The following is a 13,313-nucleotide window of genomic DNA, read 5'->3' on the forward strand; positions in this document are numbered from 1 at the left end:
CCCTATCTTGCCCAGGCTGGTCTGGAACTCCTGTGCTCAAGCCATCTTCCCACCTCAGTCTCGCAAAGTGCTGGGATTACAGATACAAGCCATCATGCCAGGCCATTGGTATACTATTGTTTTTCTTAAACGTTTATTTATTTTCTTATCTCATATTTACAACATATGTAGTCATTTTAATTTATTTTACAGCATATAAAAATAAAAATATAAATTAATTTTTTAGCATTAATATTAGGGAAGACAATCTGACATTTAAAAATATGTGTCTGTTTATGTGTGTGTACATACACAGAAGAAGTATATGTGTAAATGCGTACAAATACTAGTGGCTGCTAATAGGTGGCGCCATGTTTTATCTGTGTAGTGTTGGGGGTGGAATTAGCACGTAGGGGTTGGGAAAGGGGACAGGAGGCTGTGGGATGATTAAGTATATTCTTATTTGGCCAGTGAGGGAAAAAAAAATCTTTCATTTCCAACAATATTCATTGTCTGTGTCACCTCAGCATTTAATTTACTTCCCTTACATGACTACTTGAAGTTGTCCCAGGCTAGTTGGTTCTATTAATTACAACCTAGAGGCATTCTGTTAGTAAACTAATGGATTACAGTATCTAAATGGAAGCCAGCAGATGACTTTGGAAGAACTGATCCGCAAGGGCCTTGCGTGGAAAGATTAAATGAAGCTTCCTTTAGCCTTCTCAGGTGCCCATAGTTTCCTATAACCTTAGAAGTTATCGAGGCCAAAGCTATTAATTTAGAGATTAAGAAGCCGAACCCTGAAAGGTTAAGAGACTGTTGTAAGTTCACACTGAAAGAGAGTGGCGTAATGCCCTTTTCACCAGGCACCAAGAAATTAGCCTATTTTATGTATTTTTTGTTTTTTGTTTTTTTGAGGTGGAGTCTTGCTCTGTCACCCAGGCTGGAGTGCAGAGGTGTGATCTCAGCTCACTGCAAGCTCTGCCTCCCAGGTTCATGCCATTCTCCTGCCTCAGCCTCCTGAGTAGCTGGGACTACAGGCACCCGCCACCACACCCGGCTAATTTTTTTGTATTTTTAGTAGAGACGGGGGTTTCACCGTGTCAGCCAGGATGTTCTCGATCTCCTGACCTCGTGATCTCTCCACCTTGGCCTTCCATAATGCTGGGATTACAGGCGTGAGCCACCGCGCCCAGCCGCCTGTTTTATATTTTAGCAGACATGGTATCCCCAGCATTTTTAATAAATGCCCTTTTCTTGCATAAGTAACTGGATATTTCCAAGTGGCCTACAAGTGGAGCGTGATTTCATCTTTCATCAGGAGAAGCAGCTTTTCCTCTTCCTTCTGTTGTTTTCCTTCTCTAACCATCAAGGTCATGTGGTATCTGCCATTTTGCATATTCTTGCTTTGCTTCATGTTTTCCTTAAACTCTGTGCACATGAATATTTGTGGTATATGGCTTAATTGTAAGCGATCAGGCATCAATGGCTTTTTATGAAGCAAAATTTACTTTCTGCACTTGCGTGTGCCATTATTACAGATTGCTGATGTTTGCCAATGGATATTCTTGGAAATCCTCTTCTGGTTTAAATGCAGTTAAGTATTTAAAAATAATACCAGTGACATGTTTGCATTTACATTCAGCCTGAAGGCCTATTTGATGCTGGAAATGAAAATTTGTTAGACTAGATTTTATTTTATTTTAATTCTTTTTGAGATAGAGTCTTACTCTGTCACCCAGGCTGGAGTGCAGTGGTGCAGTCATGGCTCACTGCAGTCTTAACCACTCTGGCTCAGGTGATCCTCCCATCTCAGCCTCCTGGGTAGTTAGGACTACAGGCACATGCCAGCATGCCCAGCTAATTTTTTTGTATTTATTATAGAGATGGGTTTTCACCATGTTGCTCAGGCTGGTCTTGAACTCCTGGGCTCAGGCAGTCCGCCCACCTCGGCCTCCCAAAGTGCTGGGATTACAGGCATGAGCCACTGTACCTGGACTCCACTATGCCTTCCCCTCCCCTCCCCTCCCCTCCCTTCCCCATCCCACAGAGTCTCTCTCTTTTGCCTAGGCTGGAGTGCAGTGGTGTTATCTGGGCTCACTGCAACCTGTGTCCCCCAGATTCAAGAGATTCTTGTGCCTCAGCCTCCCAAATAGCTGGTTTTACAGGCATGCACCACCACACCCAGCTATTTTTTGTATTTTTTGTAGAGACGGGGTTTCACCACGTTGGCCAGGCTGGTCTCGAACTCCTGACCTCTCCTTGGCCTTGCAAAGTGCTGAGATTATAGGTACCCTGCCTGGCTGATACTTTCCTTAGTTGTTTTCAGTTTAATAACCTATCTTCGGTCTACTGTATGTCTTTTTCTCTCCTTTCCTTCCTGAATACTCAAGCTTCCAGTGCGCAGATTTCTCCAACCCTGAATACGACAGATACCAACACCGTACTAGCTGTTCCATAGCTGCCCGTTTGTTTTGCAGAACGTTGGCCTGAATGACTCAGACTTGGAGCTTAGAAAAGAGAGAACTGATGCGGCCTGTGGCAGACATGTCCAGTGGCCTGCTGTGTCCTTGATTTTGAAGAACTAAAGAGTAGACTTGACCACTTTTTTTTTTTTTTTTTTTTTTTTTTTTTTTTTTTTTTGAGACGGAGTCTCACGCTGTTGCCCAGGCTGGAGTGCAGTGGCGCGATCTCGGCTCACTGCAAGCTCCGCCTCCCGGATTCCCGCCATTCTCCTGGCTCAGCCTCCTGAGTAGCTGGGACTACAGGCGCCCGCCACCGCGCCCGGCTAATTTTTTGTATTTTTAGTAGAGACGGGGTTTCACTGTGGTCTCGATCTCCTGACCTTGTGATCCGCCCGCCTCGGCCTCCCAAAGTGCTGGGATTACAGGCTTGAGCCACCGCGCCCGGCCAACTTGACCACTTTTTAAACATGACATTTGATCCATGTGGCATAGCAAGGATGGGGTCCACAAGATGGAATGATCTTGACGCAATCCTCATGACCGTAAATACTAAACGAATGCTCTGTTTCAGTTGAGTGATTTGTTCTATCACGTGAGGACACATCACTTGCATCTCACTGTGAGTTTGAAAGTGTTTTCTGTGGAGAATAATGCTGAAGAAATGGGCCCTCCAGATGTCACTAGGGACAGGGGTGTCACTAATCTTGATTACTAAGTTCTTGCCACAGATAGAAGCCACGCTACTGTACAAGTTTCATACTTGAGGAGTGGACATCTGACGCGGTGTTGGTGGTTGTTAAAGTGTACGTCTATTACTGTGTTGCTTTGGAAGCTTGGTGCCACGACAAAAGTGCAGAATTCCATGTTTGATACTTTTTTTAACTTGATTAAAGTGACGTGTGGATACAGATTTCACTATCCATGACTGCTGGCCTTAACTTTCTCATGTACTTATTTTAAATCAGAGAGCCCACCTGTCCAATTCTAGCTCCTCCTGGGCACCCTGTGTTAGACATAGGCCCTCCCAGCATTCTGAGTCACCATCCGCTGCTCTTGCACTGTCCATTATCCAAATGAGGAACTCATCAGTAAGGCCAGAAAGGAAAGGGAGAAAAAAAAAAAAAAAAAAGAAGAGGAAAAGAGTTTATTTACAGATGGTAAAGAATTCTGGGCATGGGAAACCCAGCCAAATAAGTAGAATGTGTGCATAGGTGGGACTCCTGATCTTGTTTTATGAAAGAAATAAAGACAAGTCAAACAGATCTTTTGCAAGGGTCCCCGTGTGTGTATGTCTAACCCAGTGACAGGTAAGGCAGCCAGGAGCTGCTGTTATTTCAGTGCAAAGCTGTTTTCACAATCACAGCCATGCACAGCTCAAGAACCCTCACAGGTCATGCCTGAATACCTTCAATGTGCCCCATGTAAAAATACACAGCAAGTCGATTGGACATGCCCTATGAATTATACCTTATTTATGACCATCGAGCCCTCCCTTTTCCCGTCATGCTTTAGAATTATGGGCTGGAGCAGTTTTTAATACTCTATTTATTTTAGGGGAGGAAAATGTTTTTCTTTAACCACAACATTCATGCAATACCAACTGCTGGCAGTTTCCCCAGCATTTAAGGAAATATTGTTGTAAGACTTTTATGTTCTGTACTTCAATCAGCCAGAGCCAGCAGTATCCCAATAGAAGGACCCTCAACAGACCATTTTCAGCATTTTGCTACAATTAAACTCCTCTGGTTTTAGCCCTCAGGCAATTTAGTACCTTTTTACATATGCACATTATGAACTTTTGACCAGGGTCTAGCAGTCATATATTAGAGTGCTGCTCTTGAAGGCAGGCTTAACAAGTTCCTCTGAGTATTACAGTTGGAGTCAGTTGTGGAAAAGGTAATTTAAGCAACTTGCAGCGAGGCTATTCAGAATCTCAGCGATGATCCTAAATATCTCTCTCTCTCGCTCACACTCTTTTTTTTTTTTTTTCCTTGTTTCCTCTGGAAGCTGGTAGCAGGAGCTTTCAAAGTCTGTGATTGATCTTTTATTCAGTAGCTAACGAGGGCTGTGATTCTATTAGCGCTCTACAAGGCAAGAGAACAGTGATTTAATGAAGTGTCTAGTGAGCCGGCCATAGATTTATCCTGTTGTCGCTAATTTGCAGCGCTGTTGCCAGCATAAAGGAAACTGCACTCACACTGCTATTAAGCAGGTATTTCCTTAGTAAATTGTTGTAAGGTCAGGTACAGTTATCTGAGCAAAAGCAATGCCTTACCTCTTCAGTGTCTGCAAATGACAGCCGCCGTGCTGAGTGCTCACTGAAGTGGAACTGGGAGATCAGAGGTCCGTCTCCAAGTCGCCCTTAGCGGAGGCAGGAGCAGATGAACTGCCAAGTAGGAGTAATAGAGTCATAATTGGTGATTAGAACTGGAAAGGTGCAATAACATCTTAATACAAACTGGCGTATGTTATAGTTACTGTCAGTTGTTGTAAACTCGTCCTGCCGCCTGGACTAGTTACGTTTCCCTTGATTAGCTCTGAGAAACGAGGCAGCGGGCACTGGGGCAGCCACACAGACAACATCCAAATTTTTGTTGCTTTCCTGGGTCTTGCCCTGTCCTTGCTGTTTTCCTTGGGTACCCTGTTCCCCCTTTAGAACACACTACAGTAACCTTTTCCCACTACCCTGGGAGGACTGTGATTTCATACATGTCCTCTGATCTGTCCTCCTTGCAGAAGCAGTGACATTTATGCACACTGGCTTTGAGGCTGGTTGAACTTTTGTTTTATTTGCCTTTGCTGAGGCGGGGGGAGGTCTTTGCTTCATGTTAGATCCGTATCCCACTGCAATTCTGTGTCACTGTAGCAGATTTGGGGTTGGTGTGCCAGAGTGAAAACACGAAAGAAAATAAATAGGCAGCACTGAGGAATTACACACTTGAGCTTGGCATTTTTCTGAATGCAGGGTTATTTTAGGTGAATTGAGCGTGTTGGAGGCGCCCTTGCAGGTATAGGTAAGCAGTGTCCATCCGTAGTAAAAAGCAATCGAAGAAATTCTTATCTGATGCTTAATGAATTGCCAGCCTGGTTAAAAAGGATAACCCTTTAAACCCAGGGTGTCCAACTGGTAATTTCTATAGACTGGAGATGTTTCCATGCATTGCAGCAAAATTTTACTTCAAATTCACAGAAGCAGCGGCTCTCCAGCATTGTTCACAGGTGCTGAGTAGCTGTCATTATTGATAAACAGGTAACTGGTCATTTGTATTGTTTTGAGTAGGATAGTCTTCCAGGATGCCTAGTAGAGAAAAATGAGATGAGATAATGAGATCATTTACACTGACACATCTTACGAATCTGGCACATAGTAGGTTCTCAATAAATATTTTTTGATTCTGTGACTGTTAGAATCTGTTGGCTGAAACTCTGTCATCTGGCTCTCACTCTGCTCGACAAAACTTGGGTAATTCTAATGCTTACTTCACCCCAGGGCTTATGTGTCTTAGGTTAGGGTTTATGATCAAGTAAAGGGTTTAAAGAAGTGTTTTATGAGGGAGTCCTGTTTGCAAATGATCACCTGGTAATTTAAGAGGGTGAGCGAAACTTCCCTAATTTTCTAGTATGGACCTTTGGGGCTCAGGATGAGGATGTTCAGTTTGTACTGCTGGTGGAGCTGCCATTCCATTAAGGGCATCTTTCTCCAAGGGAACAGAAATCTTAGGTTGATCTGGAGATCAGGACCTAGTACAGGCAAGGCAGTGGTCTGTTGAAGAGTAGATGAAGCTGATCAGAGCACAGCGATACCGGTGACAACCGGTCAGGACGTGGGAAGGGCTCTGACCTGTTCATCTCAGAGAGATGTGGCATGAGGAATACTGAGACCTAAGGCTTGTTGCTTAGTATTGTGGACAAGGGATGCTCTGGGTTGTCTAATACTAAACAAAATGGAAGGGAAGGATGGAAGGAAGAGAGGGAGAGACGGAGGGAGATGGAGGATGATAGGGAGATGGAGGGAGGCAAAAAGAAAAAAGAAGGAAAGAGGAGAGAGGGGAAGGGAGGAAGGAAAGAAGAGAGAGAAGGAGGAAGAGAGGGAAGGAGGCACAGAGGTAGAGAGGCATAATGGAGATAATGGAGAGCCTGGCCAAAAGTTAATGCTCAGTTTCCGGTAGTCCGCAGAAAGCACCTTGACCAATTGACTGAATACAATTAGTATCACAAACTACTAGGATTTATTGGATGTTTGCCGTGTGTCATGTTTCCTTGAATCTTCATGGCGATCCTTCAAGGGATCCCTGTTTTCTAGAAGGTAAAGGTGCAGGTTAGAGGCTATGTCAGAAGCAAGTCAGGATTTGAAGGCAGATCTGTCTGCATTTCCCCCTCTGTAAATCCAGAGCTGCTGCCTTACTTCTTATGTGGCCGCCAACCCTGCAACAATTCTTCCTGGGAGGCTTCATTCCTGAAGGGAATTCAGTCTCCTTTTTGAAGAAAGGGCCACTGCAACTCTCTGATCTAGACATGTTAGACCCTCAGTAAGGAAAATCAGAGAAAGAAGAAACAAAACGTATTACTCCATTTTCATACTGCTATGAAGAAATACCCAAGACTGGGTAACTTATAAAGAGAAAGCAGTTTACTGAACTCAGTCATTCCACCTGGCTGGGGAGGACTCAAAATCATGGCAGAAGGCAAAGGAGGAGCAAAGGCACATCTTACATGGCAGCAGGCAAGAAAGCATGTCCAGGGGAACTGCCCTTTATGAAACCATCAGATCTCGTGTGACTTCCTCACTATCAAGGGAACAGCACAGGCAGATCCCATGGCTGTGACTCAGTTACCTCCCTCTGGGTCCCTACCATGACACATGGGGATTATCGGAACTGCAATTCAAGATGAGATTTGGGTGGGGACACAGACAAATCGTATCATAGAATTATAATAATTCCTATTTCTAAGGCAGATAAATAATCCCAGTTGGAAATTGTACTGATTTAGACTTAAAACCATTCAGCCTTCTTTACCATTTCTGAACGTGGCCCTGAGGGAGGATTTGTCTTTTGCTGTTTTCTTTTTTTAAGAGATGGGGTCTTGCTGTGTTGCCCGGGCCACTCTCGAACTCCTGAACTCAAGTGATCCACCCGCCTCGGCCTCCCAAAGTGCTGGGATTACAGGCGTGAGCCACCACACCCAGCCTGGGGGAGAGTTTGTTAAAGAACTGTCTGTTTTTATCACATGACCACAAGTTAAAATTTTGGGCAATATCCCTGAATGATATCTTTTCACTAGTAACTCACATGGACACATCATCTCTGAATTTAACATGCTTTTCAGGAACATGTTCATACTTTCCACCTATAAAACCTGTTTTAGTAACTTACTCCCTTGTGAATGCTCCTTGGTATGTAAATTTAGCATATTTCCTTTTAATTGTCCAGGTAAGTAATACCCATCGTTAGAGGGCACCAGTAGTGGAATCAACTTATTTTTTAAAATGTATTCTGTATTTCATGAATTTTTCTGAATAACTGATCTTTAGAGTCTGAATTGTGTTCTGTTGGGCTTGACTTACTTTTAAATTAAAAGAGGCTAACACATTAGACACAAGAGGTCACATATGATATTCCATTTATATAAAATATGCAGAGTAGACAAATTCATAAAGACAGAATACAGAAACATTGGTGGTTTCGGGGGTGACGGGGGTAAGGGGAGTACGGAATGACTGTTAATGGGTACAAGTTTCTTTTTTCTTTTTCTTTTCTTTTTTCTTTTTTGAGATGGAGTCTCGCTCTGTTGCCCAGGCTGGAGTACCATGGCGTGATCTCAGCTCACTGAAAACTCCACGTCCTGGATTCCTGCCATTCTCCTGCCTTAGCCTTCCGAGTAGCTGGGACTATAGGTGCCCGCCACCACGCTCAACTAATTTTTTGTATTTTTGGTAGAGACGTGGTTTCACCGTGTTAGCCAGGGTGGTCTCGATCTCCTGACCTTGTGATCCACCCACCTTGGCCTCCCAAAGTGCTGGGATTACAGGCATGAGCCACAAGCCACTGCGCTCGCTGGACCATTGGGTACAAGTTTCCTTTGGGGTGGTGAAAATGTTTTGGAACTAGATAGAGGTGATAGCTCTACAACACTGTGAATGTACTAAATGACACGAAATTGTACACTTTGTAATAATTTATGTTATGTGAATTTCATCTCAGCCAAAAGAGGCTAACACATAAGGAGATACATTTTGACACATGTGGCATATTAAGCTATTGTTGTTGTTTTTTAAATATTCCAGCTGGGTGTGATGGCTCATGCCTGTAATCCCAGCACTTTGGGAGGCCGAGGTGGGTGGATCACTTGAGGCAGGAGTTTGAGACTAGCCTGGTCAACATGGTGAAACCCTGTCTCTACTATAAACTCTGTATCTACTATAAATAGAAAAATTAGCCGGGCTTGGCGGTGGGAGCCTATAATCCCAGCTACTCAGGAAGCTGAGACAGGAGAATCACTTAAACCCGAGAGGCAGAGGTTGCAGTGAGCCAATAACTCACCTCTGCACTCCAGCCTGGGCAACAGAGCGAGACTCCATCTCAAAAAAAAAAAAAAATTTTTTTCTTCCATCTGTATCACACAGTTTCACCATTGTAGCATGGACAGGAAATAATTGGGTTGTATGTAATACCCAGGTAAAGTAAACAGATCTTGAAGAGGGATGCCAATCCCTACCGTGCATGGTGTTATTCACAGAGCTGCAGGGATACAAACGTACCTTATCTCTTGTCCATGCGATTGATTAGTTATGTGTTTGCCTGTGTTATTAATAATGTATACCTTGAAAAATCTATGTGCATTATAGTCTTTGATCTTGTCATGAATTTCAAAGCCAAAGATTCCATTTTCTTTCTTTAAAAAAAAAAAATTTTCAAAGAGGTAGGTTGGAAGTAAATTTAAAACTTTTCCCCTTTCTAGCAGAGGACTTTATACTGATCACCATCCATGTTAATTAGATATGCATGTATGTGTATGTATGATATATATACCCATATACACACATAGTCTATATATACATGTATACACACATACACATATATACACATATTTTAAGGAGAGAATTAGAAAACGATCAATTCAAGCAGTATTACTATATTCTAGAGGTGAGGAATATCTGAATACGAAACTTACTCATCTAGTAGATTAAAACAGAAGACTGTAGACTAAGGCAGGATCAAAGGACCTCTTTTCATTGTTCTTTTATTGTTTATTGACTTCAAAAAGACTTTTTAGTTTAAACTGACTTTAATGTCTCTTGAATGCTCTTTTGTAAAATGACTTTGAAAACTTGGGGATAATGTCTTCATTAAGTGGAGAAAAATCTTGGGAAAAATATAACTGTAACTTGGCTTTCATTAGAGTAGAAAGAGATAAAGCTTTGCTTAATTAATGTCTGTTTTCCCTCTGTTCAGAATTATAAGGAAAAAGGGGACTGAAATTAGTGCTGATAAAAGCTTGAAATAGACATTCTAGCACTGAAACTTTTTTTTCTTCCTTTCTTAGAGTTTGGAAACCATACTTCATACAACGCTATGAAGCATAGGGGAAGATTTTAGGTGCCCTGTCTTCCTGGATCTAAAATGACGCCAAACCCAGTGGTACTGATCACCCTGGCATCTTTCCACCTTTCTCACTTCATTGTCTTTTTGTGTGTTTCTGACATCTGTTTACACATGGACAATCTTGGGGATGGAGGGATTCTGTTGGTCTACTTTCCTTACTGTTTAACAAAACTCAAAACTGTCTCTGCTCTTGTCCAAGCCACCAATCAAAACTGACCTTTCGGAGTGTCCTCATTGCCCTCTGGGAATGTTCATGGCCTCTGGGAGTTCAGGAATTACTTTTCCACCGGATCTTCACTACTTTTATTATTCTGTGGCTTTCTGCCAGTTCTCTGCTCAGCCTCTCTTTTCTAGAAACCTGATGCACTTTGTTAGCTTAGAATGCTGTTCTAGGCTGCCTTTTTTTTTTTTAGCTTCTTGTCCAGACTGTGAGGCTCTTCCTATGCAGCCTGCTGGCTCCCAATACCCACTACCTTGTCACCTTAACGCCACGTATGATTGCAATGGCAAAAAGGAGAAATGCACAGAGGAACACCACCTATCAGAGTTTGCACTGAGTTTCCAGATCCATCCTTTTGCTTCCACCCATCCCAAGGAATGCAGTTCTTGGAAGGGTCATCTCATGGTACATTGTTGGCCCTCTTAGAAGAGATTTCAGGCCTTCCCTTCTTGTAGCTTGGTACTTACAGGGAGCACTAGGGTAAGTGGAAAAAGCACATGACTTGGAATAAAGACCTAGTACAAATCCCATGTCTGGTTTATACTAACTGGGTCCTGGACCTAGTTCCTGTACCTGTTTGAGCCTCAGTTTTCCCATCTGCAAAGGAGGGATGATAGTACTTACTCCAAAGAATTGTCGTTGGATCAAATGAGTTGGAGTGGGATACAGCAACATTCTGTATTCTGATTTCAGCAACACTATGCAATGTAATTCTGTATTATAATAACACATCTTCTGTGGGTCTTTCTTTTGGGGAAGCTAACGTTTTAAAAGGTTTCCCTTTTTAACCTGTGACCCCCTCTACCCCAAAAGTATATTCAAGAACGAAACTTTTGGTATGATGATGTCTTACACCGATAGTTCTGAATTACTTGACCTGGCTATCTTTTTTGAGTCTCTTGATTGATAGATGGATGGATAGATTGATTTTGTTGTAACCCTTGTTCAGCCTTGCTGTCCTTACTTGTTTTCAAATACTCAAATGCCATTGAGTCACAGGTTTCAGAGGGAGATGGTAATACCTCAGGTTTTAAGTTGCAGGGAGTCACCACAGGTTTGTTATGGAAACCATCAGGGATGTTTATTCCCTCTCCTGAGAAACATAATTGAGCCTCTAAACCACCCACAAAGATACCTGCCTGTAAAATATTTAAGAACTGGTACTATGAAGACATTTCCCTCATGCAATTTGTTTTCCATCTAGGAACAGAGCGAGGAAAATATAGCTGAGTATAAGTTACAAAGCCAAACTTTTAAGCCACAAAAGGCATCTCTTCACAATATCACTTGGAGAAGGGCTGAAGGCAAACAGAAAGTGAGCAGAAGGGAGACCGGTGTTCTGAAACAGAGATGACAGGCTCCACAGTGCAGGGTGATGATGCTGTTATAAATTACCCATTCAGTTTTAGACTAGACATTCCCTGGAAGCATGTCATGGGGTATGCAGAAGGGCTTTTGGATAAAAGGGGTCTAGTTAATAGATGTTATAAAAACAAACTCGAAAAGCATAGCAGGCTGCCAGGAAATGTCTGAGTACCTTGCAGATGGTGGGGAATAGCCTATGGATTCTGCTTACACCATGGATGCCCAGGCTGGGCCATGGGTTGTGTTTTTATCCTCAGTTTACAGAAATGTTATCAGGCATGTTTTCCCTGTTTCCCTAGCCAGCCACAGGGCCAGGTGACTCCTAGAGGTGATCCTTCGGTTATTTCCTAAACAAATCTAAAACAAACAGATACCTGTAATCTGGGATTAGATAGAGCCAATAAGATGTGACTGAAATGCTCAGGGATGCTAAGAGGTCTACATTTTAAGTTGGTATATTATTAAAGCTGATGCTAGCTGCTGTAACAAATAAGCACACCCGTGCCCCGTGGCTCAAACATAGTAGAAGTTTATTTCTTGTTTATATAAGATCCAAAATGTTTCTTGCCAATTAGGCTGTTCTCTTCCAAGTGGTGACCCAGGGACTCAAGCTCTTTTCATCTCGTGGCTCAGCCATCTTACACACATGGCTTCCGGGGCTGCCCTGCTGTTGTCTGCATGAAGCTGGTGGAAGAAGTAGCAATTTGCAGGACCATGGGTGGAGCATTTTAAGGATGAGGCCTGGGAGTGTCACAAATCTGTGAACTCCAGGAGGCTGGGAAATAGAGCGTAACCATGTGCCCAGGAAGAAGTGGGGCATAGTACTTCTTTGCCGCACCTGATGTACTGTTGTTTGTTTAAAATCACTTTGGATTCTCATGTACCTTTTCCCCCTCAAGATCTTTATGTTTTTGACTTTGGAGATAACCAGAAATAACTAACCATGCTTCCTGCCCTCTACGATTTCATACTCATGGGGAAGCAAGACCCCACTCTTTTATTTTTATGTATGTATGTATGTATGTATGTATGTATGTATGTATGTGTGTATGTGTGTATGTGTGTATGTATGTGTGTATGTATGTATGTATCTATGTATATATGTATCTATGTACGTATCTATGTATGTATGTATGTATCTATGTATGTGTGTGACGGAGTCTTGCTTTGTCGCTGAGGCTGGAGTGTAGTGGCACAATCTTGACTTACTGCAATTTCCTCCTCCCGGATTCAAGCAATTCTCCTGCCTCAGCCTCCCAGGTAGCTGGGATTACAGGCACCTGCCACCACATCTGGCTAATTTCTGTATTTTTAGTAGAGATGGGGTTTCACTATGTTGGCCAGGCTGGTCTCGAACTCCTGACCTCAGGTGATCCACCCACCTCGGCCTCCCAAAGTGCTAAGATTACAGTCATGAGTCAGCATGCCTGGCCAACAAGACCCCCGCTGTTGTCCAGTGCAGTAGGTGCCTTTGCCTACCTTCTATACAGGCTGGAACAGGTGATATTGCACCCACCTTCACAGCCTCCGTAGCAATTGAGGATGGCTCTGTGACAGGTTCTAGCTAACAAGTAAAATCAGAAACCAACAGCTCGTTTCCTTGAATACCTTTTGCTTTGTATAAAATGGTGTAGCATTGCCGGTATTTTCACTCTTGCTTTCTTCCTACCCTGGATGCAG

At 42.9% G+C, this 13,313-nt stretch overlaps 1 protein-coding gene across 5 annotated transcripts in view; it reads left to right on the forward strand.

Moving 5' to 3' along the window:
- The window catches only part of WWOX (WW domain containing oxidoreductase), a 1,124,793-nt gene that overhangs the window by 370,040 nt on the left and 741,440 nt on the right, over positions 1-13,313 (forward strand). The window lies entirely within an intron of this gene.

The sequence above is a fragment of the Macaca fascicularis genome, chromosome 20, assembly GCF_037993035.2.
Source record: "Macaca fascicularis isolate 582-1 chromosome 20, T2T-MFA8v1.1".
Taxonomy (NCBI): Eukaryota; Metazoa; Chordata; class Mammalia; order Primates; family Cercopithecidae; genus Macaca; species Macaca fascicularis.